The following is a 27814-nucleotide window of genomic DNA, read 5'->3' as shown; positions in this document are numbered from 1 at the left end:
GCCAATGTTATGTAATCAGGTTTTTGATGTATGTTTGAGTGCGTTCGTGTGTGTGTGGTGTGTGTGTGTGTGTGTGTGTGTGTGTGTGTGTGTGTGTGTGTGCGTGCGTGGGCAGGTGTTATGGTGATTCATCCTCAGGTCATATGCTTTCCATTCACTTTAATTGATGACAGATATCCAGTAAAATGGATCTTCTCCTCTATGAGTCTTGAGCTCCCCCAGCAGAGGAGGAGAAGATCCATTTTTTCATTTTTCCATCTCTCGTTCCTTCTCTTCCCACCAGAGACCTCGAAACAGAGCCAAATAATTTGAGGATAATTTTTATGATTTGTGTTGGCTCAGTGGGATGGGTGGGATTTACCACATAGAACAATACAGAGAGAGCCAGGACTATTAAACGATCACTGATGTCAGTTTGTTGAACCTTTTTGTTTCTGGTGCTCTGGTCTGACATTGTTTGAGCTGTTTTCTGGTGTAAACCTCAGCAGACCTGCTGCTAATCCAAGCAGGTTAAAATAAATGTTCACAGCAATCTGACCCCGATCTGTAGCCCTCTCTGTCTGTTAACATTTAAATCATAGTGTGTTTTCTCTGCTGATTTCTGCCTCCATGTTTACATCACATATAAAATCCAACTCTTCACATAAGGGAATGTTTACATGACAGGTCCATGGATATAAAAGAAAAGTACACACTAGCATCTGTCTAGGACTGACGCAACACAGCACAAGCTTTACTCACTTCACAGGCGGCATTCTTTTGACCCAGTGCACTTGAACAAAGATGATTCATTTGGAGTTTGACACTGCGGTTTGGAAGCTTTAGGTGATATATGGAAAGAGTAAGGAATGATAAAGGGATTTTAAAATGGCACAATCCAAGTTTATCAGTAGCTATTACATTAATAAGTAAAACTGAAGTGAGTCTGAGGATGAACACTTGATGAATTACAGAGTTCAGAATGCCACATTCAGGCACTACACTAAACTGATGTTAAGGAAGAAACTAGTGAAGGGATCAACCAGATATTCAAAACAAACTTTAATGAACAAATGACACATTATCATATAGGTGCAATTGCAGGACCTATCGTAGATCATCTGACAATGATAAATGGGAATGAGGACCAACTTCTTGCTAGTATAGCCAGCAGTTAGCAAAAAATAGGTCCAGTCCCGTCTTTTTCCCTGTGTTGGATTGTTTACAGGTCTATTAGCAATTTTTTTAAAATATATTTTCCTTTGACTACATTAGCAATGCCAACAAATGACCCTAGATAAGTAGTTCCATCCTTCCACCAGAAAGAAGACACCCCCAAACATCATGATTCAGATTAGCAAAAGGTAAAAATGATTCGGTCCATCCTCAAGAGAAGACGGGAACAACTTTCAAAATGCTTGTTTGTTCATGGTAATCAAGTCAAGTCAATCATTCCTGATGTATTCAAGGAAGTCAGGAGATCTACTTGCTAATTGTCTTTCCGAAGTACAGTGTCAAGCAGATTGTTTGAAAAAGTTGAACATTTTGTCTTCTGTTCTGATGTAGAACAGATTATTAGCTGCACTGGCATACAAATATTAGTTCATAGAGAAAATGAAACATTTTCGGGTTATCGTCGATGGGATCCAGGGCTATTTGTTCTTCTCACACTAAAGTCTGCAGATACTTGATTGGTCAATACTGCTCTGATTTCAGAAAAAAACAAAAGACAACCAGAACCCTTGTCCTGCCAAAGTCTAGTTTCGGTCACACAGACACCTTTATCCATAGAATCTGCAATTGGAGATTATTTTCTGTGGGACCGAAATCAGTCATGACTTGTGACTTTCAGGAGAGTCCTCTCTGTGACCGCCCTGCGACAGAGACGATAAATATCCCACAGTTCTCCCTGTTACATTTCTTCACTTCCTCTTGTCCCTCCTCTTGCTCTCCTGGATCACCTCACATTTTTCCAGATGTTTCCCTCTCTCACATCAGACCTGTGTGGGGACATGAATTTGTCCCCGTTGGATGCTGATCCACCCGTTGGAAGTTAACTGGAACTCTGGGCTCCCTGGGATCCTCAAAACAGGCTTACAGAAGAGTTATGATGTTATGGTGGAGCTGACCTTGTGTAACTGCCTCTCACTGTTTTCTCCTTTCAGACTCTGTTTTTAATTCAGATCACTATTTCCAAAAGTGACACAGCTTCATTTCTCACAGGCTATACTGCTGCTCAACTTAGTGATAGGTGTTTTCATCAGTTGTATGTGGCAACCATAAAGACGTGTCAGGAATCCAATTCTCTGTATAATCCCCTTCACATACACACACACACACACACACACACACACACACACACACACACACACACACACACAAACACACACACACACACACACACACACACACACACACACCACCACCACCATAGTCTGTTTCTTATTGCCTCTCTGTGTTGGATAGCCAGCATGCGCAACAGTGTCCCTGCAGTGTTTTCAAATGAAGACAGTCTGCACATGACTAAAACAAGCACTGTTCTGTTACCGTTTTCTTCTGACACAAATCAGGTGCCAAGCTTTAACTCCTTTCCTGAGTAGTGACCCCTCTGTCAGACCATCAGAGTCCTGGAAACAAGAGGGTGTGTTTGACACGTCAAACTGCTGACACAGAGCATACAGGTCTAAGGTTAAGCCACAAACTGTAACGCAAATTGAAAAACATCTAATGTTGTGGCTTGAGCATTTCTTTCAAAATTTAAACAGAAAACACGTCAAAAATTACAAACCACCTCCTCAGCATTTACCTGCAGGCTTTGACTAGGGGGCCTTAGACACTAGGTGCATTTCCCCCAGAAGTTCCCAGGACTTTTAGCCCCCAGAACTACTTTTTCAGGAACTAATAGTTCCTGTGGCCCCATTGTTGTCTGCGTTTCGACCGCAGGCCGAAGTCCCAGGAACTTTGAAAAGTATCACACCCCAAGCAGGGGCTATTCAGGGGGGACAGTTAACTACCCCAGAACTAAATTTAGACCCTGGTTCCTCTGGTCGAGGTTCAGATTTCTGTCTGTGAATCCAAACTGTGAGTAATGATGAGGTCTGGGCCTCGACGCCAAACACAAACAATGTTCTGCTGCTACAATAAACATTGCAAACCATTACAACTTGAGTTGGGGCTGCATGGTGGTGCAGTGGGTAGCACTGTTGCCTCACAGAAATTGGCATGTTTCTCCTGTGCAAGCGTGGGTTCTCTCAGGGTACTCCAGCAAAAATCATGCTTACCAGGTTCATTGGTCATTCTAAATTTCCCCTAGGTGTGAGTGTTTTGGTGAAGGGTTGTCTGTCTCTCCATGTTTGCTATGTGGTGTGTTGGCAACCTGTCCAGGGTGTACCCTGCCTTCCACCCAATGTCAGCTGGGATAGGCTCCAACCCCCCTATATTCCCATACCAAATGGGATAAGCAGTTAAAATAATGGATGGATGGGTCAACTTGAGTTGTCTGACTGAAGCGTTGGCCATTTTCGTCTCTGATTGGTGTGGAGTGACGTGGCATGGTTAGCTGTCATCTTGTCTTCACACTGAGTTGTGTTGTGATGTTTCCTCTACTCCCTGGCACAATAGGAAGTTCAAAATGGAATGTCTCAATATAAAGAAATAATATTATTAGTTTTCTTTAAAATGATTTACACACCAGTTTATCCTTCATATCAATGTGAAGGTTTGTGTTGTTCAACATGAAGACTGTGAATGTGGAGCCATAATGTGAACATTATACCTGTGGGCTAAGAAGTTAGTGTTACTGTGGAAGTGGGTTAATACTGATTGCAACACTTCACAGGCCTAAACTTGTATGATCAGTGCAGCGTTTCTGTCTGCTGTGTGTGTGTGTGTGTGTGTGTGTGTGTGTGTGTGTGTGTGTGTGTGTGTGTGTGTGTGTGTAGGGGGGGTCACAAGTCGGAGGTTGGAGGTGCTGACAGACACATAATCCTCGTGTTTAGACACATTACTTCTGGAGCGTCGCCAAGGACAAATGTAATACTCTCACAAACACACACATGAATGAAGTTCTGTGGGAACATCATCCTCTTTTCTAAATATGACTTGAGGTTAAAAACAACTCTGAACAGCTCAAATAAAGGTTAAAATCTTAGCCCAACTGTCCAACAAAGAGGCTGGTGATCACACACTGAATAAAAATCAACTAAATGAAAGCATGTAAACCAACCTTCAAAGCTCTCTATTTGATCTAATCTGACCTGATGTATTTTGTGTGTTTCATATGCACTTTCTTTTACTTTATTGTACAGAAGCTGTGGTAAACTCTATTCTGTACGTCCAACAAACTCCGAATCATTATTCCTGAGAACAGATTTAACACCCCAAATATTTAGCTTTAGTGCAGCTGTGCATTCTGTCTTGTGTTGTGTGATAAACTTATTAAAAGTTCCACTTCAGCACACTGTTCAATGTGGTAAAACAGAGGGCATACTATTTCTCTCACAGCCTTTGAAGTCATACATTTCAGAAATGACTAAAGCACATGGAGAAACAGTTTAACTAACTGTAGTGTTAACCTTTTCAGCTGCAGTGTCCCGACTGTAGTCACAAAGCACAGGGAGACTTATTGATCTGCTCCAGGGCTAAAGGTAATGCTAACTCTGGGGCTAACCCCTATACACTTTAACTTATCAGCAGCAGGTAGTTAGCAGCACACAGGAGTCGTGCTTGGGTTGCAGGCTTTATTATCAGCACACAAACTATACTTTTTATTGATGCACTGGTGATAGTGTCTTCTGGTAACTCTCACTTGCTCTAGGCTCTAACGCTCCATCGGTCCCGACGAGCACACAAATAACAACTCATACGCACTGACGACTCTAATTAAAATTAAGATGAAACTGATTTATCTTTATCTGATAGAGCACTCTATAAACCCAAAGTAAGAGTGCCTTACAGCAAGGAACAACATGGATATAAGAGTTTTTGTGTTTAAGAAAAACAACACAATAAAAAACAAACAGGCAAGGTAAACAAAGAAAATAGATACAGATTGATAAAAGTGTTAGATGTAAAAATGAAAGCCAGTGTAGATTACTGTGTTTCACAGGGAAAGCTAACTGATGCTAAGCTAATGGAATTAAATGCAGCTCTTGGATTCTCTATCCATTCATCTATGAGGCAACCTCTTTCTTATGTAAGAACCTTGTTCTGATCCGGTTCACATCACAGTTTATTTAACTTGATTTCTCTAATAGGGTCTGATTGGGTTGCATAAGGGTCCTCAGAGAGCCTGGGGGGAGGGGGTTGAAAATTTGAATTGACAAATGGAAAAGAGAGAGAGAGAGAGAGAGAGAGAGAGAGAGAGAGAGAGAGGACAGGACAGGATAATGAAAAGCATCATATGAATACATAAAAAACAGTCAGCAAACATGTGATGATCAGATACTATCTATTTCTTTACAAAAACATGTAATACCGGACTGATGATCTATAATATGAATAAAGTATATAGATAATGAGAGAGAAACACCAAGCCTGTTTTAAACTTGCATGGATAAAACAAGCTAAGCTTACATTAACAGCTCAGTTTGCAGCAGCTCTACACGTTTTGGGTCCATAAAAACACATCAGACAAACACTTTTTTTTTAGTAAGACTGTTTCAGTCATTGAAGCTCTGACTAATGCCAAACTCTTGTATCGCGATGTTGTTGTTGTTGTTTGATATTCTCAGATGATGATTTACATGAAACCACTTCTTCTTTCCTCCAAACAGTTCATGATATCAAAAATCTGAAACGGCTCTGAGCAGGTTGCTGTTTTTGAGCTTGGAAAAGAAGAATGAAATACTGTGAAACGTGCTCATTGTATTTGGCATACTCACTGATACATTTAGGGATGCATCTGTGTCAGTCTAAGCCTATAGCAGCATACTTCGTCTGGGCCTGTCCCATCTATAAGCTTTATCAAAAAGAAAAGCTTTAAAACAGCTCTCATAAGAAGAGAGTATGTCTGCCCCTGGCTCCTCACTGGTAGGTGATTCCAAAGGAGAAAGGCCTGACAACTAAAAGCTTAACCTCCCATGCTACTTTTAGAGATTTACGCCAACGTGAGTAGGCCAGCATTGTGAGTGCATGATACTTTAGAGGGGTAATGGGGCAATATGAGCGCTTAAAGATAAGATGGTGCATGAACAGAGCTTGTAAGTGAGACGAAGGACTTTAAATTCTTTTCCAGATTTCATAAGGAGATATGATCTTTTTTCCCCTTTCTGTAATGAAAGTAGAACCATGTGGAAAAAAACCTAAGTGGGGCTCTGGTTTGGCCCAGAGGTTAAATCACACACCCCATGTACAGAGGCTGTGGTCAGGGGCAGGTCGCCTGCTGCCCTTTGCCGCATGTCATTCCCCACTCTCTCTTCCCAGTTTCCTACTCTACCCTGAGACTTAACCCTCAATGAAGGCATAGAAGCCTCAAAATAAAGAGAGGAAAAATTATATATGTTTTGATAAATCATGTAATTTGGATCTTCTCAACCTACACAAGAGAGACGTGGCTTTCCTTTCTCTGCACACATTCAAGTTTTGTAACTATGTATTTGTTTGCCTTGTTTTAATTTCTAGAGTCTCTGGATGAAGGATCATGTGAACCAATGATGTTTAACACTTGAGTCTTTCAAAATAAAACACCTGAATGCATGAGATGAATTGGGCTCTTAAATGTTTGAACAGCATGTCCAGGAATGTCCTGAGACTCACAGTCCTCCTGACGGCTTTTAGAGAAGGATGACAACACGCAGTCAGCTTTTATGAAAGTAAAGTGCAGGGTCATAAATCCTATGTTTTGGATCATGAATATGTGTCACAGATTAGATCATTTTTCGTACAGAAAAAAAGGTATTTATAATATAACTTCTCTACCCCTCACTTAGCCATGACAACTGTGCATTTTAAATAACAACGAAGACAATGATGATACATGATGATGATGAGCCATGATGATACATTTTACATCAATCTGTGGATCACATGTGATCCAGAATTATGTGGGTTGATCTGTATGGATCACACATTAACTGTGATCCATTGCACCACTTTCTGCTTGGTTATTTCACCTGAACTAAATATGATATCTTAAAACGCTTTTCATGGAAACATTGACAGGAAATAACCAGAAAGTGGAGTCTTAGTGGAGGCCTTCCCATGACTGCCTGTATCACAAAATGTTTTTGCAGATATTTGGCAATGAGACCTCTGCGGTCTGATTATCCAAAATAAATGTGGAGCTGCAGCTGAATGAAATAAAATCCAGAGACCTGATTTGATGATTTACTCAGACAGATTACACACAGTGCAGACACAACAAACCGTTCAGTCTATGGAAAGGTGAGCACTAATTTATAAACAAGCTGAGTTCAAGACACAAAAAGCAGCATCATCAGCATGCAGACTTTCTGGCAGAGACATACACTGAGTCAAACTAAGACACTTAGAGACACTCCGAGACAGGTGTGTGGTGCGTGTTGGTTGGGGGGAGTGTGAGAATTGTAAGGACACTGGTGAGAGATTTGCTTACACCCTAGGCTCAAAGTTTTCTCCCACACATCTCGTCTGTTGTCCCCCCTCTTCAGGCGGCCCGGTGGTCTGAACGAAGGTTCTCCGGATACTGAGGCGATTACCTCGGGGATCCTGCGGCCAGATTCCTGAGGGTTCGCTGTGACATTTCACGATTAGTCATGATGGCTAAAAGCATGAGCGTCTGTTAATTCCATTATCAATGGATGTTTCTGTCTGCACTGCTCGCCCACTCATATTTGGGGAATTCTATCGTCCTCTCCCCTCAAACTGTCTGTTGTTCATCCTCAGACAAGAGTTATTTTACCTCAAACCTGTACAGAAAACAAGGCTTTGGATCATTTGTTGTACTTTGTGACTCTCCAACAGCTGAAAATGATGAAGTTGTTTTTCATTTGAAGGAAGTAAAAGAATATTTGATCGTCTTTTACAGCTCTTTTCAATTTAGTACTGGCAGCAGGACATCAAACTGGAGTTTATTTGATTCTGCTTTTTTGTAAAATAAAAAACTAACTGATTCAATGAACCCATGTTTTTAATTTTCCCAGAGTAAAGCTCTATTGCTGCTGCAAGATGATTAATCGTGAACATAATGAGGAACATCAGGCCCAATTTAAAATTAAAACAAAATATCAATTAACTCATTAGCAATGGTTTGACAGATTAGCATTTGAAATTAAAATCGCATCTTTATATGATGTGGTACAAACATGATGATGTTTGTTAGCTCCATGCTAATTAAGTGTTAGCTAAGAATCTGTTGAATGCATAGACTGTATAAAATGTGGACGTAGTATCCGTGACGTCACCCATCTGTTTCCTGAGAGCTGTTTTGAAGCCAATCGACGGCGGCAGCCATATTGGAAATGCGGAACTCAAACAGGCAGAGTGTGACGTAGTGTGAGCCTCCTAGCCAACAGCTATGTGTTCCCGACCAGGAGTCATGTCAGTCATGTCCTTATTTGGGCAAAAACTTGTAATTTTAATATCTTCTGAACCGTCACGTTAGAAAAAAATTCACCCCCCGTACAGTGTGTGCCGTTAGAGAGATTAGCTTTGTAGGGCCAGCCATTTTTTTAAACCAGGTTTTAAACATGTTTATTAATGCTGCAAAGATCGTCTTTTTCCCATTCATATCTATGTGGTTTCCGGTGTTTCTGCAGCCAGCCTCAAGCGGATTCTCGATGTATTGCAGTTTATAACACTTCCGCATGGGCTTCATAGTTTGAGACCAGAGGTTGCCACTTGGTTGAATGCTAACATTCGCTGAATTGACTTAGCTGTCCAAAATGATAACAATTAGATAGTATAGATGGCTCATTGTTGTGATGTGAATGGAAATTATGTTGCTGTGGCAAGGATATTCTCTTTCTTTCTGCACCTCAGTTTATTCTGGCACAGACACAGACAGACAGACTTCAATGTAACATGTAACAGCTCCTCTCCTATATGGACTAAAAGGGCTAACAGTAACATAACACTGAACATGGAATAAAACATAAAAATACAGTAAACATACCTATCACAGACACAGACAGAAATGTAATGTAACTATTTCACAGACTGCTTCAGATCCAACACAGAAAAAATAATATGCAGCATTTACTTTGCTGTGCACATTAAGCTAGCTTTCAAAGGCATCTTCAGACCAACATAATTATGAATGATGACACTTAAGATCTTACAGACTGAAGACATTCATCCATAGAGTTCCATACATTAATCGTTTGAATGAAATGACTATTTGGGGCACATAAATACACACGAATAAAAAAAATAACGTGTTTGATGCTCAATATTATATATATATACACACTATATAAATATTATAGTCTGACATGGTGCGTTTCTCTGAAGTGCAGCACTGTGTTTGTATCCAGTTTGATCCTTAGTGATCTCAGATGATCAGGGAGGTGATGGACAGTTAGAACTATGTGGACCCTCTGATCCCCTCAGATCTATGCCTGCTGATTTTAGGATGACACGAAGGTCCACAGAGACTCTAATTGAGTGTGAGGAAGAAATTTCATCCTAAAAAACAAGCCTCATCTCATAACATCTGCAGACACTCAACGGTTCCAGCTCCATGAAACACAACACGTGTGTATGTATGTGTGTGTGTGTGTGTGTGTGTGTGTGTGTGTGTGTTTGTGGTGTGTGTGTGTGTGTGCGTGTATTTGTGCAGGCAGGGGGGGGATGTTCTTGGCGGAGACACAATCAAGAATCAGACGTGTCCTCTCTGCCAAGGACAAGTTTAACTCCATTCTGCTTATTTTTGGCAGCAGACACTCGAGTAAATCACAGCCTGACTCTGATCCGTTACTACGACAACAAGACTTCATACTGTTCGGGTCAGAAGTCACATTGATACACAACTCCAGACCAGTGGAAGGCCCAGAAAGAGAGCCAGTGAGTCAAATGTCTGAGAACAGTAGACTGAAGCGAGACAGCTGCTGTTTATCTCAGTCAGACTGAAGAGGAATGAGCAGAAACACGAGACTGTTCAGGAAGAGGCTGACCATAAGTTTCTCAAGGCTTTCAAAGGATCTGTCATGGAGGTTACAAATTCAACAAATTAACAGCGGTTGTCTCTGATGCGCCACTGTTGAGTCTGTTCCCATATATCGTTCAGACCAACAAAACTGGGAGCTAGCTTAAAAGGTATTTGGACGTCTGTAGATATTTCACCTACTCCAATGACTGTAAGAGACAACAAGGAAATGCTCCATACAGCCGGCATGCTAAAAGACAGATGTAGTCTGTTAGCAGTAAGGGAGTTATGGATGGGTTAATAGATGCACTACTCTTCCCAAAGAGACAAGTGCTTGAAATTAAAGGCCAGAGAAAACAATGTATAATATGTTTAACACAAGACATGATGTGCTTCCTAAACTTCTTTACAGCCTAAATCAAACACAACAGTAGCAAATGTAATGGCCAATAGAGATTACATTCATTGAAAGCTTAAAAGTACCTTCAAAACACTCATTGAGGCCGGAGCTACCTTTGCTTTAGTTGTGCATTTGCATTGTCTTTTAGAGCACCTGCTGTGCAATTGTCAAAAAATAATGTGACACAGCCACATTCATTTGAATGCAGTTAGCATATGAACGGTAAGGGCAGTGCAGCAGATATGATTTGGAGGGGGCCACACAGCAGCAGTGACAATAACATCAGAACGTTTTGAAGACAAGCTGATGGACCAAGTCAGCAATCATCCACATCTGTACAATGGGAGTACAATAATCCTGTGCACAGCATGCCTGTCAAGTAGCTGGCTATGTGGAAACTAGTCCGCCAGTCTGTGTGGAAATCAGGGTATACAAAGTTTGTGTGTGTGTGTGTGTGTGTGTGGTGTGTGTGTGTTTTGCAAAGGGAGGGGTTGATGTTCCTGGGGACTCAAAAATACAGTAACTTCATTTAGAGTGATGAAGTTCAAACATGCTGCTGACTCTGTACACCGTACTAGAAGGCATGGCACATATTGGATCTGACTCCCTTCAATTTAACTGCTATGATTCCTGCAGAGCTGAAACCAGACCTGCTCAATGGTCCCATCCTCATTGAAACTTACAAGACCCCGAGGATCTGCTGCTAAGGTCTTGGTGCCAGATACCACAGCACACCTTCAGAGGTCTACTGGAGTCCATGTCTCATTAGGTCAGGGTTATTTGTTTTAAATGGGGTGCTACACAATGAAAGGCAGGTGTTATAGTGTTATAGCCGACAAGTGCATGGTCTTTACAAGTTGAACAGGTATGCTGGTCCCTAAGCTGAAGCTGTACAGCACATTTCAGTGGAGGGGGTTAAACTTTGGATCAGTCTAAGCGTGACTGAAGTAGTTGTTGCAGAGTTGATGTTCTTGACTCAGTGTTGCCTTTTTATTTGTCCGTCTCCTGTTCTGGTGCAGCAGCTCATCACCAAACTGTAACGGTAAACCCTGCATGAGACACTATTTGGGTCTTTAAATGAGATCCTGATGCCCCTTATCACAACAACTTCATGTTACACATACACACACACATCCCCAACATACACTCACATTAGTTTCGTAAGTGTGATACACCACTGATTGAAAGGAGGGATGAATAACAGCTCTGTGTTTGACGTAACCGTGTCGGCCTTGAAAAGACCCAAATAGACCTCCATTCATAATCACTAATCATAGACCAGCTGCTTAGCAACGGCAACAAAAACACAACTGCAGCGGAACAAATGAGTGGATGTGATTCAGTGAAAGTTTTTAAAGAGGACACGAAGCCTCAGATGGCAAAGCTTTGAGTCCCGAGTGTCGTCACGCTGCATGAAAGACCTGCAACTCGTAACACAAAGAGAGCACTCATTAGCATATACAGATATGCACACAATATGCATACATTAAACACATTATGCCACTCTCTCTCCATCTCTCTCTCTCTCTCTCTCTCTCTCTCTCTCTCTCTCTCTCTCTCTCTCTCTCTCTCTCACACACATACATGCGCACATGTATCTGTATACTGCAGAATACATGCTGCAACAGGTGCAGACCTGCTCCAAAAAAAACTAGAGAAATGAAATAAAATCAAAATCAACGATCTGAAAAGGATATAAAGAAAAAAACCTGCTGCAAACGAAGAACTACGATCCAGCAACAAAAGCATTGATGTCTCTCACACTGCAAATATACAAATTATTCAAAGTCAAAACCCAAACATAACTCAGAAATAAAGGTGACAGAAAAACCATAGACTATAAAATATGGACGTAGTATCCGTGACGTCACCCATCTGTTTTCTGAAGAGCTGTTTTGAGACCAATCGTCAGCGGCAGCCATATTGCTTCTGTTGAGCCCATGTGACGTAAAGAGGCGGAGTTTGAGCCTCCTAGCCAACAGCTACAGTGTTCCCGCAGGCAGCTGTGCCTCTCATTGGAAGACGAGTGATCTCAATATCTTCAAAATTGCCGCATTAGAAAAAAATTCACCCCCTCACAGTGAGAGGACATCGAGAAATGAGCTATCCAGACTACACTCATCTTTTGTGCCAGGCTGTAAACATGTTTATTTCTGCTGTAAAGATCGTCTTTTTCCCATTCATGTGTATGTGACTTCCGGTACTTCCGAAGCCAGCCTCAAGCGGATCCTCCATGAACTGCAGCTTTTAACACTTCTGCATTAGACTCATATTTTTAGACCGGAGGTTGCCGCTTGAGAAAAACCTGTCTAAAATTCACAACAGAAGTGCTCCAGGCCTGCAGGGGGCTGAGTGGAATAGCTGTACAGTGGCAGGAAACAGAGACCAGCCACAGAGCTGATGAAGTTACTGATTTTCAGAGCACAAGACAACAGAAGCAACAAAAATAAGGTTTTTCAGAGCAGCCCCTAACTACTTTGCAAAAACATTGCTTTATCATTAGTACAATGAAACCGAGACATCATTTATGTAGAAACTGTTTCTGATGTACAGAAAGCTAAATGTATTTTATGAAGCTGTTTTTGATAGATAAGTTAAGCCATGCAGCTAATAGACTCTGCCTCCTTTGGGTGCAATGCCTTTGGAAAGTTTGAAAGTTCATCTTGACTTATCTAAATAGCATTGTAGCTTAGCATTGAATTATGATGGAGTTTGAACAAATTATTGACTAAGGTGACCAGAAGTCTTACAACCTCTTACCAGGACTTTGACTTTGTGATCCTTGACACAACAGGGAAGGCAGAGGAGCAAAGGGAAGTTGAATATCAGTCCCCTCTGGAGTCCTTAGCAGAGCAATAGCTGGGTCCACCCAGGTGTGCCAGGAAAAAGACCTGTAGGAAAATCCACCTCACGACTGTAAATACTGTCGTCAAACTGACATTCATTGGTCTTGGGGGCTGTTTTCATCTCTGCCTCACCCAGTTTCCTTTCATAGGCTGTTACCATAGATTGTATAAAACATGGATTTGGACTCAGTGACGTCACCCATTGGTTTCTGAAGAGGTGCAATGAATCCCAATGATGGTGGTCGCCATATAACGTGCCAACCTCTCAGTCAACTCACCACGCCACCAAATATGCAAATATCCTAGAATATGTATGGCAATAACAATGAGCTATTGATACCAAAATAGTTTTGATCCATGCTGTAAACATTCATCTCTGCTGTAAGAACTGGAGTTTTTTTGTACGGCCCCATTGGCTTCACTTTTCAACATTGGAGGTTGCAGTTTGTTTATTCCATGGGCAGCCGCGTGAACAATTCCCTCCATGAAGTATGTTTAATTAATCCGGCTCCACTTAGTGCCCCCTAAAGGGCGAACTTTTATTGCAATGGCTGGATATATGGCTTTTAAAGTTTGCATTTCTTCTCTATGTTCTTGTGTTTCTGGCTGTCCCTTATTTATTTGCAAAGTTGTTTTTTTTGTTGCTCTTTTTAGAGTTTTCTTAGTTATAGTTTAGAGCTGATGCATTGTGTTTGTCCTTTTGGGCCACCATAGTGTACCTCCTGTAGTGTTCCCTGCAGATGAACTCTCTTCATTATTGACCACTGGCAGAGGTGGCCTCTATAAATGTGATGTTTGTTGCCCTGCATATTCCCCCATGCTGTGTCTAACCAGTGACCCCTGTACCCCTGGCACCAGGATCTGGCTCTCACTGGCCTCACATCAGCTCCCACAGCAGAGTGTGGGTCCACTTAACTGTAATCTCAGAGAAGTTATTGGGAATGCAATAAAAATAAGGCTGAATGTTTCACTTAAATTACAGGGTTGCGTTTGGGGCAGAGCAGGGGGCTGAGTGGGGGTGTCTTTAGGAGGGGTGGGTTCAAGCTGTACTCAGAGTTATGGCCATAAAGTGACCGCTAATAGACCCAGCTCACACTCCTTTGTGATTAGTGGGGCTTGTGCTCTGGATCCAACAGCCTCGCAACACCACCATTTATCTTCTCCATCCTCCACTGCCTGCCTCCACCCTCCTCCAACAGAGTGGTGTTCAAACTGGGGTTCATGCTCCCCAGAGGAGTCACATTATGATTAATGAAGTGTTGAAACCTGGATCTGTTCTTCACAGCCACACAGCTGTGATTCATGGCTTTTTCCATGTGAAATTAATGTTTGCAACTTTTAGCTTCTAAAATTAATCAAATGCAAGAACCTCAGAGAGAGAACATTCAATTGTGTGGAGTCACAGATGTTCAGTTCAGAGGGAAGAAGCAACAAGTGTTTTTTTTCTTTGTTTTAATCATTTCTGGCTGTAAACTAAGTGTGGGTGTGGACATTTTTTCATGATGTAAAAACGAAACCAATGCAGAAGAGGTTTAAACCTGCATTATTTCTAATGTCCAACAGGCACATTTCCTGATTGTATAAATAAGTTTAATACTGTGGAAGTCTTTGAGAAAATGAGCTTACATCTCAGTTGATTTCTGAACAAGCAAATGTTTTCTTAAGCATTTATGGTCTCAATCTCTTATTTGAAGTGTTCCCCAGCACAACTTTGTAAATTATGATGCAACTCAAATAAACCATAAAGCAGGGTCACCTGTGATGGAAAAGGTCCACTCACCACCACAGCCTAAAAAAATGTCTAATTCTGTGTACACTTGTGCAAAAAGACACTGTGAAGTCAGCTGATTATTTCTACAATATCACCTGAATAATACGTCCCCAGTGAGAAGACGATCCCCTTTTCAAGACATATTTTTTAGAAAAGACTCTTTCAAGACCAAATCAAATGTTCTGGATGATCACTGTGTCTCTCCATCTTACACCCCCTGACACTGTAGTTGTAAGCGATGGCTCTCCTCAGTCATAAGGGGAACTGTAGTGGTGCTGGCCACTGAACAAATATTAGCATTTCATTAATAAGCCCCTAAAATATAAGACAATCTCATTTTTTTTTAGATATAGCCTATTCCAAGAAAAAAAACCCAAAAAACTAAGACAAAATAAAACATATATATATTCAGACAAATATGATAAGTAGGTTTCGTTTGAAGCCGGGTTTAAGCCGGGTCTCTCTCTTCTCTTTCTTCTCTTCCTTTCTCTCTCTCGAAGCTGGTCATCCCATTATTTGGCATCCCAAATAAAATCATAGTTCTGAAGAATGGATGCACCTTAATTATCAAAATCTATACTTTGAGTGAAACTGCTCTGCTTGTTGAGCACCTTCACAGCTGTGTCTGACTCCAGTAACCTCCTGCTCTTTGTGGTCCTTCTCCAGAGGTCCAGCAGTGACCCAGGGAGGGGGCTCGACAGCTGGGTGGAGGCCTGAATGCTGGAACACAAGTCTTTCCAGAAGAACACTAACTAATGGTCATCTGGGAGACATAACATCATGAGTTTAAAGTGTAATGATCTCTGCAGTCTCTGGGGCAGCCAGTGGTCAGAGGATACAAATCATTAGTTTTTATCCCGAGGTCATCGCGTTCTTTGTTCAACGATGATATCATTGCATTCTTCTCAAACAGTGTAAATTGGGTGACGAGGCCGCAAACTGACCACAGGAGAACCTTGTTAACATCATTATCACGTGTTGACTTAAGATGCTATTTTTACCTTCATTCGTCACACAAACCTAGAGCATCCCTGTTCTTGTCCTGTTAGCAGAAATATACAAGCATGAGCAGGTGGAGTGGGGGGGGGGGGTTCATGGTACAGCATCAAAAACATTCACAATCTTCGAACAGCATCATTATGTTTATAAACTAGCAGCCGGCTTTGTGGGGGAAAAGGGAAAGAAGGACTCCAGAGTAAGATCTTTCTCTGACCCTCTGTCTGCTCAATAAATGTTCCTCAGTGTGAATCCCAAATGCCCTGCAGGTGATGTAACTCTCTGTGGAAATTTGGCCAGATGTGAGAATCAAGAGTGTTGATGGATGAACTGCATCATATAAACAGCTGATTCAATGGTTAAACAATGCCACAACATGAGATCATTATCCGTACATGTCAGACAGTTTTAACTCAGAGTTAGAGATGATCCTCAGAATTGCTTGTTGTACTAAAAGCTGTAAAGTTCGTGGTTGTGATGTTTTAAAGTCATTCATTAGGATTCTTTTTTCATGCAAACTTTGGCCCAGATGTTCAGCAGCAGATTTGTAATAAAAAAGGGAACATCCTCCTTAGCTAGAACTGAGGTGTAAAGCCTGGTTTATACTTCATCATTGACCCTACGCAGCAGTGACTGACGCAGACATGAGCACTAAACATTTGTGCGTTGATGTGTTCATGTCGCGCAGAAACACTTGAGGGCAGTGTGGTCTCACTTATAGTCGGGTCGACTGTTTCCAGCCCCGCTACGTTTTCTGTTTACTTTTCACAGCAATTCAGAGCGTTTTCCGTTAATTCAGAACTGATACATGTTGCCGTTTATCATACAACAATGATTACAGGGAAGAATAGAGAGGAGGAGATGAAATCCACGGCCAATGGACATCGATTTCAGAAGTGCTGTAAATGCAGGAAATACAACGCCACTGAGCGACCAATCACAGGGCTTGGTCCAGGTCGATTTGACGAGTAGTTACATTATGGAGGAGGTGCTTGTCGGCTACGTGCATAGGCCTCTGTGTAGGTACTGGGGCTATGCAGACCTACGGCTTAGGCTACTCCAACGATCCTACGCAGAAGTATAAATCAGGCTGACTAGTTTCCAAACTGAAGTGACTCTGTGACACTCAGAAATTAACTACAAACTACAAATCAAATCCTTTATTAAGTGTTTTTAAAATGTTTTATCAAATTGAATTTGACCTTCTGACAAAATCCTGAACATGCCCACTTTGTTGTTGTTGTTTGTTTGTTTACATTTCTTTGTTTTCTGATCACCTGTTTGCAGCTGCATGCACTGCAAACACACACTGACATATCGGCCTGTTCCCTTACCAAACTCCTCTGAGGCTCAAAGCTTCAAAATATGAGTCTGAAAGTTGCCTCATTTCTGTGCACCAACCTAATCGATATTGTTGATGATTTGTTGTATTTTCCTCTTCTGACTTCAGAAACACATTATAAATTCAGTTTTACCTCACTGAAAAAACACAACTGTTTGGATCCTAATGTCTTGCTGCATTGACATTAAGGGCCTGATCTACTAAAGGTTTGCCTGTGACACATGCAAACTTGATGTACTAACCGGTGCACCAAGGATTGTGTCTGTCAAATGAGCAAAATAACACCCGCAATCCATTTAGCGTGTTTGCCTTCATGAATATGCAGAACACATGCAGATCATCAGAATACGCAAAATACAGGGAGGAGGAGATGCAAATATAAACATTTAGCACCCTCAATGTGATTTATCAAACCTGCAACTGATTGCGGGCAGTGTTTGATTCAGCGCGTTTGAAAGGCAGGTGCAAACTGGCACAGCAAATGGAAAAAATGGCTGCGGTCATTGTGGCGTGAAGGAGGCACAGGTGCAATGACAAATGATGGAAGAGATAATCTTCTGTGCGCGTGTCAACACATTGGACTTTCCGGGGAAAAAAGTAGAGACATATTGTCTATCCAGCAATGTCATTTTTGAGCTGCTGGATGACCTAAGGGCTGGAGCCAGTCACAAAAAGGAGCCATGCCATATCTCCTATGGAGAAACACTGCATTTTCATCTGGATCATTCCAGCGCAGTTAGTGCCAGCGTCTCCCTGTGTCCACCCGTGCGTATTGAACGTTCATCTCCTGCGCTCTCCCCTCTCTCTTCATTTGCTGGCGGCCCAGTTGAAGGACCACTGCCACTGTATGACCTCCTGACTGTTGCCAGGGCATTGACAGACATTGTCAGCCCAGACACAGCACTGACCAGCTGCTTTGTGTGCGCAACTATGGTCCGAGTGTCCCGGCGGAGGGCGAGCGCCACATTGGCAATCATATAGATCACCAGAAACACAGCCATAAATAGCACATGCAATTATTTTGTTTGCACATGCAATTTAGCGCTCGTTATTTGGGATCTTAGTAGATCAGGCCCTAAGTAGGTCATTCTACACAAAATGAGCAACAACACACTGTTTGTTTCAAGTTCAAGTTGAAGATCCTAAAGAAAAGTAATACAGACATTCACTGTGTTGGATCAGCTCATCAGTGAAAGACTTCCCAGGACAGAGTGAGGTACAGCTGATTTTACACTACCTCAACCATGTTAAACACAGAGATGAACACTCTGACAACTGTGAGTGTGTGCGTGTGTGTGTATGTGTGTGTGGTGTGTATGTGTGTGTGTGTGTGTGTGTGTGTGTGTGTGTGTGTGTGTGTGTGTGTGTGTGTGTGTGTGTGTGTTTGTAATATGGTACAAAAGGTCAACAGGCTAAAGAGGAGAGTAGCTGACATTATAGACATAAAAGCTAAAATCCCCCTCCCTCTCTGTCTTTACCTCCTGGTTTCTCTTTTCCATCAATTTCCCTCCTCTCTCTCTCTCTCTCTCTCTCTCTCTCTCTCTCTCTCTCTCTCTCTCTCTCTCTCTCTCTCTCTCTCTCTCTCTTTGAAAGAAGTTACCACAGTTGAACTCTCCTGATTGCTGCAGCAGCCTTTTCCCTCCACCCCGTCAGTCACCTACAGTCCCGAGTCAAACTCCACCTCACCTCCTCTCTTTCCTTCTGTAAGGAAGGTGGATCAGTGTTTCCTGCAGCAGCCAATCACAGCTCTGCTGAAGTATTCTGTACTGAGCATAAGAATCTAAACAGTCATGCACACAAAAACAAATATAAACACACATAATGGACACTGCATGACTAAATTCTTCTCTTATGCATCATATCCAGCTTTCCCTCTTTGCAAATGTTTGCACATTCATTTGCAACGTTACAGTGATCAAATTACAGTAAAGTCCTAAATATCAGAGTGTGTTTGGTTATGATAAAGATTGTCGTTGGGTCACCAAACCTGAGGTCATAGTCAAGTTTGAGTTGAGTCCAACACACCAAAGAGGAATCTGAGGTTTGGCCTTGACTGACGGTGTGGGACCTTTAAGATGTATGAAACACATTTCATTCATTAACATTAGATTCTGACTGATGCTGTGGATGTGCGTTTACATTTAGATGATTGATCATGCAGAAAAGTGCACCACGCCTCTTTTAAAAGAACAATGCACTCATTGATTTTGCTGCAGTTGGATCACTGCAGGTGTTTAATAAACTCAAAAATATATTCAACAAACTTGAACTCACCAAACATCTAGGACTAGCTAGCTGCTTGCGAACAGAAACAGTAGTAAAGCATTTAAGCATCTTACTGACAGAAGTCTGTTTTTAAGTATGAGCTTGTCCTTGCCCTCTCCTGATGTCTGATAGCAAAATGCAGGATTTGAAGTAAATGGTTATGGGCTGTGTTATAAAGCACATTCTCTAGTCTTCTGACCTCTCAAAGCACTTTTTACATCACATCACATTCACACACTGATGGTAGAGGCTGCTATGTAAAGAGCCCATCATTATTTATTTACTCATCCCATTCACACAATTTTCGTCAATTTGGGGTGTCTTGCCCAAGGACGCTTCGGCGTGTGGACAGCGGGACTGTGGATTGAAACCCTGACGTTCCGATTGAGAGATGACCGATTCTACCACTAAGCCATAGCTGCCCCAGGGGCCTCTTATGCATCTTGACAGGAGTTGATGCTGAACAAGACGACACAGACAAACGGGCAGGTGAACACATGTGCCAACCTTTGCTGGAAACTAAAGATTGGGGCATTTAACAAACAAACAAAAAATATATTTTACATAACCTCAACCATCAATCAAACCGTTGAAATAGTCTTTTTGAATAAATACGTTTGAGAGCTGTCATTTCCGAGTCCAGATGTGGTCAATGTTTAAGAGTCCAAGTCTAAGTCTGAGTCACCAGTGCTGAGTCCAACTGCAGTCACGAATCCTGAAAATCAGGCCTTGAGTGGGATTAGAGTCCAAGTCTTGGACTTACTACATCACTAGTTTTGATACTTGATATGTGCACTACACTTAATAGAGAAAACATTTAATGAAACAAGAAAGCCTTTTCTGTTCTTCATGGTATTGATGTTTACACCAGTCTATCTAAAGCTTATTAGAAGTTCTATTTTTTTAGGATGTGACCTCTGAGGTCCAAACAGTGTTGTACATACTTTGTACTGATGATTCAATTACACAGGTTACATCAAACAATGTCACTTCGTCTATCAGTTCTGATCACTACTGAGTGATGAGAGCCTAAATAACAGTCAGCGCGGCTCCTGTTTGGAGAAGCAAGTAGAAATTCTACTCAGCAGCTGAGCAATGTTCCGCTTAACTGGGTTAGGAGGAAAACACTTACTTCTGCTTTTAAGAGTCCCATATTAAGAAAATTATATCGGAATAACTGTACACTAAATCAGAAAAACACATTTTACATATTTTTTATATTCAAAGATGGTTCAGATGGCTTGCGGGAGTGCGGGAGTGTTAACAAATTGTGTCACTGCCTGCCTGTGGAGGAAAGAATGAAGTATAACTCCCTCAGTGACACATGTTGATGTTTCTTTACATGCAGAACAAACACAAGTAAACCTCTGATTCTTTCTGGGTTGTAAAACACACTTTTCCTCTGCAGGATGTGATGTTGTGGTATTTTCTCTTTACACGCTCTGCTGCTCCTCTCTAAGGATGATGGCTGTGTTTGGATGGCTCCCTGGTGGATGGAGGGCTGTGATATGTTACAGATGTGTAAGCACATGTGTGTGTTTGGTAAGTTTGGTGTGTGTCTGTGTGGGAGTATGAGCATGCTGGTGCAGTCACCATTGATCTGTTTCTGGAGTTATGAGCAGGTCTATCGGATGCAGAGAGCTCCTGAATGGTTGCAGCAGGTTTCAGCTCACCACAAACACTGCAGGCTGAGGTGTTTGCATGCATGAGTTCCTGCAAACATGCATGAATGTGTAGACCAACATTCCTCTGCTGTCACTCAGAAACATGACCCAACAAGCCTGTGTTTATCAACCAAACCGATCCTTTGGAAATCCTGCATAATCCCCCATAAGAGCCTCATAGCTCCTTTATAAACTCTCCAAAAGTTTACCTCATACTCTGCCTCATCAAGGATCTGTGATTCCAGCACGGACAAAAGACAGAACGCCCACCGCTCAGTAATCACAGTCAGGCTGATGGATGGAGAGCAGAATCCCAGGCAGGGAGAAGGATGAGGCTGTTGTAAGGGGAACTCTGAGGCAGTTTTATCCACCTCAGAGTGTTTAAAAACTGAGAGTAAATAACTTCAACACTATGTACAATCACAGATTTAATTGTAGAATTTAAGCTTTAAATTCCTTGAGGGGTATTGCAGCTTATAAAGCATATGACACACATACTCAGGTACAACAATGTTAAAACACATAAAAGCACGAGTGACACCAGGAAGCCTAGAGCCTCACTAAAAAGTCATTGAAACTATCATCAGGCATCACTTTAGAATCACCTTGATGAGGAACACAAGGGGACCCAGGAAGAAGCCCTGTGGTGCTCCATCGCCTGGTGAAAAAGTGTCAATAATGTGTGCAGTGTATAATTTCTATTTTTTCACTGGGATGGGTATTTTGTGGGTAACTTGAGCACCCTCTGCTGCGGCCCCTGTAGACCTGAGGGGTGCACCCCATGCAGTCTGCTGCTACCTTTCCCATTGGAAGGTTGATTTGTATTAAGCTCTGTTAAAATACTTTACACTTTGGTTTAAGAGTATGTCAAAATTTTTATAAAATAAAAATGGTCTTTTTCCTCATTCATTTATCAAATTTATTCATTTATTGGATCATAATAGATATTCTCTGCAGCAATTTTAAGGTCCTTAGTGTTATGTAAGGCCATCACCATTACCATCCCTCCATCCATCGTCACATCCGATATCCATACTCTGAGCACGGCCTGCTTCCTGTAGCTCAGCTCTGATACCCCCCCCCCCCCACACTCTGACCTTTGACCCCTGAAGCGGATAAGGAAGTGTCAGTGGAACCAGCAGGGTCAGGTTGGGTCCTCGGTCCTGGTTTCTGACTGCTTTGTGACCCTCCCTCTCTGTGCCAGGCCTTCCACATGTGTTTCCTGTTGTTCTTCAGGCACACAGTAACGCACTGAACCAGAGTTTGGGAGGGCTGTAGTGGAGCAAGGGGGGGGGGCTTTTTCCTGACGCTTTGTTTGGTTTGGCCTCTGGGAATGTTTTAAATATAGGTGAATGTGACAGACATCCCCCCCACTTAACTATCATCATGTCTGCCACAGTCAGTGCAGTAGAGTCTGGTTAAGATTGACCTCCACCTCTTGACCGCCTCCCTCTCACACACACATGCACACCATGAGGTCCTTATTTATAACCTGAGGTCTGTAGGCATGCAGTGTGTGTTTGTATGTGTTATTTTAATTAAAAAATAGTCTGTTTGGTATTTAATCTACCGACTGCTTTATTAGATGCACACCAGTCAAACTAGCGGCTTAAGTGTGTGCTCCTTGTACAGGGCCAATAGTCCTCTTTGTTGCTAGTTTGTCATCCCACGCTCTCTTCTCCCCATATGTCTTGTCTCTCTTCAGCCATCCTTTGAAATACAGGCAAAATGCCCCCAGAAAAACGAAAAACAACTTTATTATTAGACATAGAGTACTAGTATTGGATGACCACATGGTGCAATCAAGAGAGTGACTTCACCTACTTGTTACTGAGGAGGTGTCTTGAAGCCTAATGATGGCAGTTCCTATAGCCCTACTGGAAATCTGACTCAACCGGACTTCCAGTCAACCTAGAAACAGACAAGCAAGAGGAGCTGAGACAGGCCTTTAGCCTCCTGACAAACAGCTGCATTCTGTCTGCCTGTCAGTTACCCAAGTCATTGTGCAAATCTATGCAGAACTCTAAACTAGCTATTCAGGACAAAAACATGTTTTGTCCCAGGCTGTAAACATGTTTAATCCTGCTGTAAAAATGAACAGTTTGATATTGGTGTTCATGGGGCTTCCTTGGTTTTTGACAAGCGGAAGCCTCTGGTCTCAAAATATGAAGCCCATGCAGAAGTGTTAGAAACTGCAATTCATCGAGAATCCTCTTGAGGCTGGCTGCAGAAACACCGGAAACCACATACACACCAATTAAAACAAGACAATCTTTACAGCAATAATAAACATGTTTACAGCCTGCTTCAAATATCTTCGGGGGGGGGGGGGATTTTTTTTCTAACGTGATGGTTCAGAAGATTTTAAGATTAAGCGTTCTGCCCATTTAACCCTCCTGTTATTTTCAAAGTTCAAAAAAGAAAAAATAAGTTAAGTGTTTTTTCAGTATGAAACTTTCTCTACTTGCCTTAATTAGCGTAATAAACATGGTTCCTTTCCCATATTTGCAACCCCCCCTGCATATTTATAACATAGATACTGTTTGTGGGTCAATTTGACCGGGCATTCAAAGTGGAGGCTAAAAGGAGTCAGAAGTGTCAAATACTAATTGTTTTTTGCAACTGTGACACACACACACACATACACACACACACACACACACGCGCACGCACACACGCACGCACGCACGCACGCACACACACACACACACACACACACACACACACACACACACACACACACACACACACACCCTCTCCCAATCTCTTGACCTCATCTGTAAAGTGTGAGAATGCAGGTGTTGGCATGACTTTTGACAGGAACCTTCTCTGTTCCCGTGGGCAAACTCCACCGACATTGAGGGGACTCTCAGCAGGGTAGTGATTTGTCATGGTCAAAAGCTGCGGTTCTGAGAGCAGATGCTTTATAGTGAATCAGAGGAGCCGGCTCGCATCAAGAGAGAGCCGGCTCCCAGTTTTTTCCTTTCGCTGCTTAGGTCTCACAGTGCTTAGCCCCAGCCCTGCTCACAGCAGAACTTTGTTTTGATTGGTCAGCATGGCGGCCATGCGGACAATCACATGTGCGGATATAGGATACAGGTAATGGAAGGGAGGCTGTGTATCGTGGCTACATCTGTTCCTTCCGAGAGAGTCTTCTCGAAGACCGAGCAAATACTCACTGAGAGGAGAAAATCGGATCAGCCCATCCAAGCTGAGGCATCTGATTTTTCTCAATGCCAACCTGAGGACATTAATAATGTTAACTCGAGTTTGGTTCGGGTTCTGTTTGCTTGACTTTGGTTCTTGTTTCTGTTTGCTTGAGTTGGTTCTGGTTCTGTTTGCTTAAGTTAGTTCTGGTTCTGTTTGCTTGAGTTTGGTTCTTGTTCTGTTTGCTTGAGTTGGTTCTGGTTCTGTTTGCTTGAGTTGGTTCTGGTTCTGTTTGCTTGAGTTGGTTCTGGTTCTGTTTGCTTAAGTTAGTTCTGGTTCTGTTTGCTTGAGTTTGGTTCTTGTTCTGTTGCTTGAGTTTGGTTTCTGGTTCTTTCTGCTTGAGTTTGGTTCTTGTTCTGTTTGCTTGAGTTTGGTTCTGTTCTGTTTGCTTGAGTTGGTTCTGGTTCTTTTCTGCTTGAGTTTGGTTCTTGTTCTGTTTACTTGAGTTTGGTTCTTGTTCTGTTTGCTTGAGTTTGGTTCTTGTTCTGTTTGCTTGAGTTGGTTCTGGTTCTGTTTGCTTGAGTTGGTTCTGGTTCTGTTCTGTGGATATGCTTGCAGTTTTTTATTAATTGTACTATAAAAAGTTTGATTAAAATATAAATAGGCAATATACCTTCCAAGCCAGCTAAGTACAGCAGCATGTGACAGAAGGTGTCTCCTGTTAAGTTATCAAAATCACTTCATAAAAAATAAAAAATAAAAATTGAAAAAAAATAAAATAAATCTATGTCATGTAAACTATTGTATTCATATTTAGGTCTTTTAAATGTACATTAAAAAAGCTTTAACATGAATTTTCATAAAAAGTTATCTTCATTGAAACCATCATCCTTGTGGATTAAAGAACACCATTGCACTAAATCTTGATTTAAATGGTTAGTAATGGAGTTAAATAATGAGATTAAAAATGTTTATTGGGATTTTTTTTAGTTCTGACACTTCTGGATAATTAAACATGCCCTGGGTCAAGTTGAACCACGAACATTATTGCTGTCCCTAAGAAACGAACATAACAGGAGGGTTAAGGACATGACTGACTTGACTGAACAGGCAGGAATACTGTAGCCGTTGGCGAGGAGGCTCAATGCCCGCCTCTTTACCTCACACTAGCTCGACAGCAGTTTATACAGTCTATAGTTTTTGTAGCCAGCCTCAAGTGGACACTTGAGGTACTGTTTTTTCAAAACTGGATATTGTCGCTTGGTCATATTGGGCTTCTTGGACAGCAGATCTTATGGACAAAATCAATGTAATTTCCCTGAGTAATCAGCAACATCTGTAAGACTAGGCCTCAGTGAAGTCCTCGGGTACAGACTATCTACTGATAGCACTAACTCTTTATCATTATCTTTGTGAACATTCATTCATCAGAACAGAGATCAGCGCTGAGGTTGTCTTAGTACTTTCACTTCTGTAAAGACAGACTGTTTCAGCTGTGGGATCCTGTCATGAGTAGCTGCTAAATAACTTAACTTTACTCACAGTTTAATTTGTATGAAGGCTGCACCACATCTCAGAGTCAGAGTAACACCTGCAGCTCTTGAACATGAACCAGTGGAAATAACACTTCTATGATAAAATAATTATCTGCAGAATGTAGGCCACACTGCTTTTTTCCGCAAGAGGGGAGGACTTAGAGATTTTATAAGACTCATCTGCTCTCTGTCAGACTCCTTTGCTGGGAGTTGGAGATCTTTCTTCCTTTCCCCCTTCCTGATGGAGCATGGCTCGCTCACATTTCAGGGTCTCTGGAGGCCTCTCCATGTTGCCCCCCTAATGTTTTCCATCAAGGACCCGGCACGCTAATTTACACTGTGGTGAGAAAAAAGTGACAGCTAGGCAGTTTTCCTCCTCCTGGCAACCTCCACTGCCCCCCCAACTTACCCTCTTCACTGACACAGCAGTCCTGTGCCAGCATGTGACATCACAGCTCATCTCCAGAGCTCGCCAAAACTTTCCCAGCAACAAACACAGGAAAATGGCTTCCATATGAGACCCCCCCACACCCCCACCCCTCTCTTCGTCTGCTCCTCAGAGGTTGATGGGCAAGAAAAAGAAACAAGCCAATTTGCAGTTTTCATTTACAAATGAAATCTAACATCTAACTTTTTGTAGAGTTTTTTCTTTTGCTCTGAAGATCATTTAATCATCTCTGTGAAGACAGGAAACACTGCTCATAGTCCCCAGCAAGATTAAGGACACTGCAACTAGATCTGAGCACTGGCCCACTCATCTTCCAGCAGACACAGGTTTGGTTTGGCTGTTGTCCAACCAGCTGCCTGATGCTCCAGCATGGGAACATCCTGAAACAACCCCCTCCAACAATCAGGACACACTCTCATTCACACACACTCCAACAAAGGTAAATGATACATTTATTTGTGTTAACATCACTGGAGGAAATACATTAACATAAGAATACACATTAAAGGAGCATTGCAGACACAGTTTGCATGTCCCATATAAATCTGTCTTCACATCTTCATAATTGAAGCCTTGGGTTTCTGCCTTGCTAGCACTCTCTTTTCCTTGCTATCAGTTAAAGCTCCTGTGATTTAAGGAGTTTTTGACGGTTCATGAAAGAGACTGAGATGAATATTCATGCATCTTTATGAGCTTTTTTTATGGTTATTTTCCTCCCTGAAACCACTGCCAGGGAGTAGGTGTCAGGCAAGATGATATGCAGCATGGAAATAAGTCCTTTTTACATTTTCCAGAGCATAAATTCAAAGAGAGAAATCAATTGACTCTCAAATTTTTTGGCAGTAAAATATGTTAACAAATGTACAAAACAAAATCAGTAAAGCAAATAAGATGTCCAAAGGGGGCGCCAAAATCAACGCAAACCAAAAGTGCAAAACATCAAACTAATCTTTGCTAATTTATGAGCTGGCTAATTAGCAAGTTATGATATGATTTAATTTGTGGTGGTAGCTAACTGTAATTGTTTATCTATCAGACTAAAGAATCAAAGGGAAAGAACACATTAACCAGGTCACTTTAAATGAGTGGTCTTCTCATTACAGAATCTCCTTTGACAGTAAAGACACCAATGTTTTAAAGGTGTTCACACATCCAACGACCTCATAAACTAGGTGCATAGGATGAGAAACTTTAGACTTGAAAGAAAAATCCTGCACACTACTCTTGATTAGCATCACCTTTTGTTAGGCTAAGCTAACAGAAATGAATGAATTAGCTGAGGTGACACCTAGCAGACAGCTAGCAGCTCCCGCCAGTTACTCATCGAGGTCACACTCCCAAAACAAACATCACTTTAA

This window comes from Notolabrus celidotus, chromosome 4, assembly GCF_009762535.1.
Source record: "Notolabrus celidotus isolate fNotCel1 chromosome 4, fNotCel1.pri, whole genome shotgun sequence".
In the NCBI taxonomy this organism is placed as follows: Eukaryota; Metazoa; Chordata; class Actinopteri; order Labriformes; family Labridae; genus Notolabrus; species Notolabrus celidotus.
Note: the sequence above shows the minus strand (reverse complement) of the source record.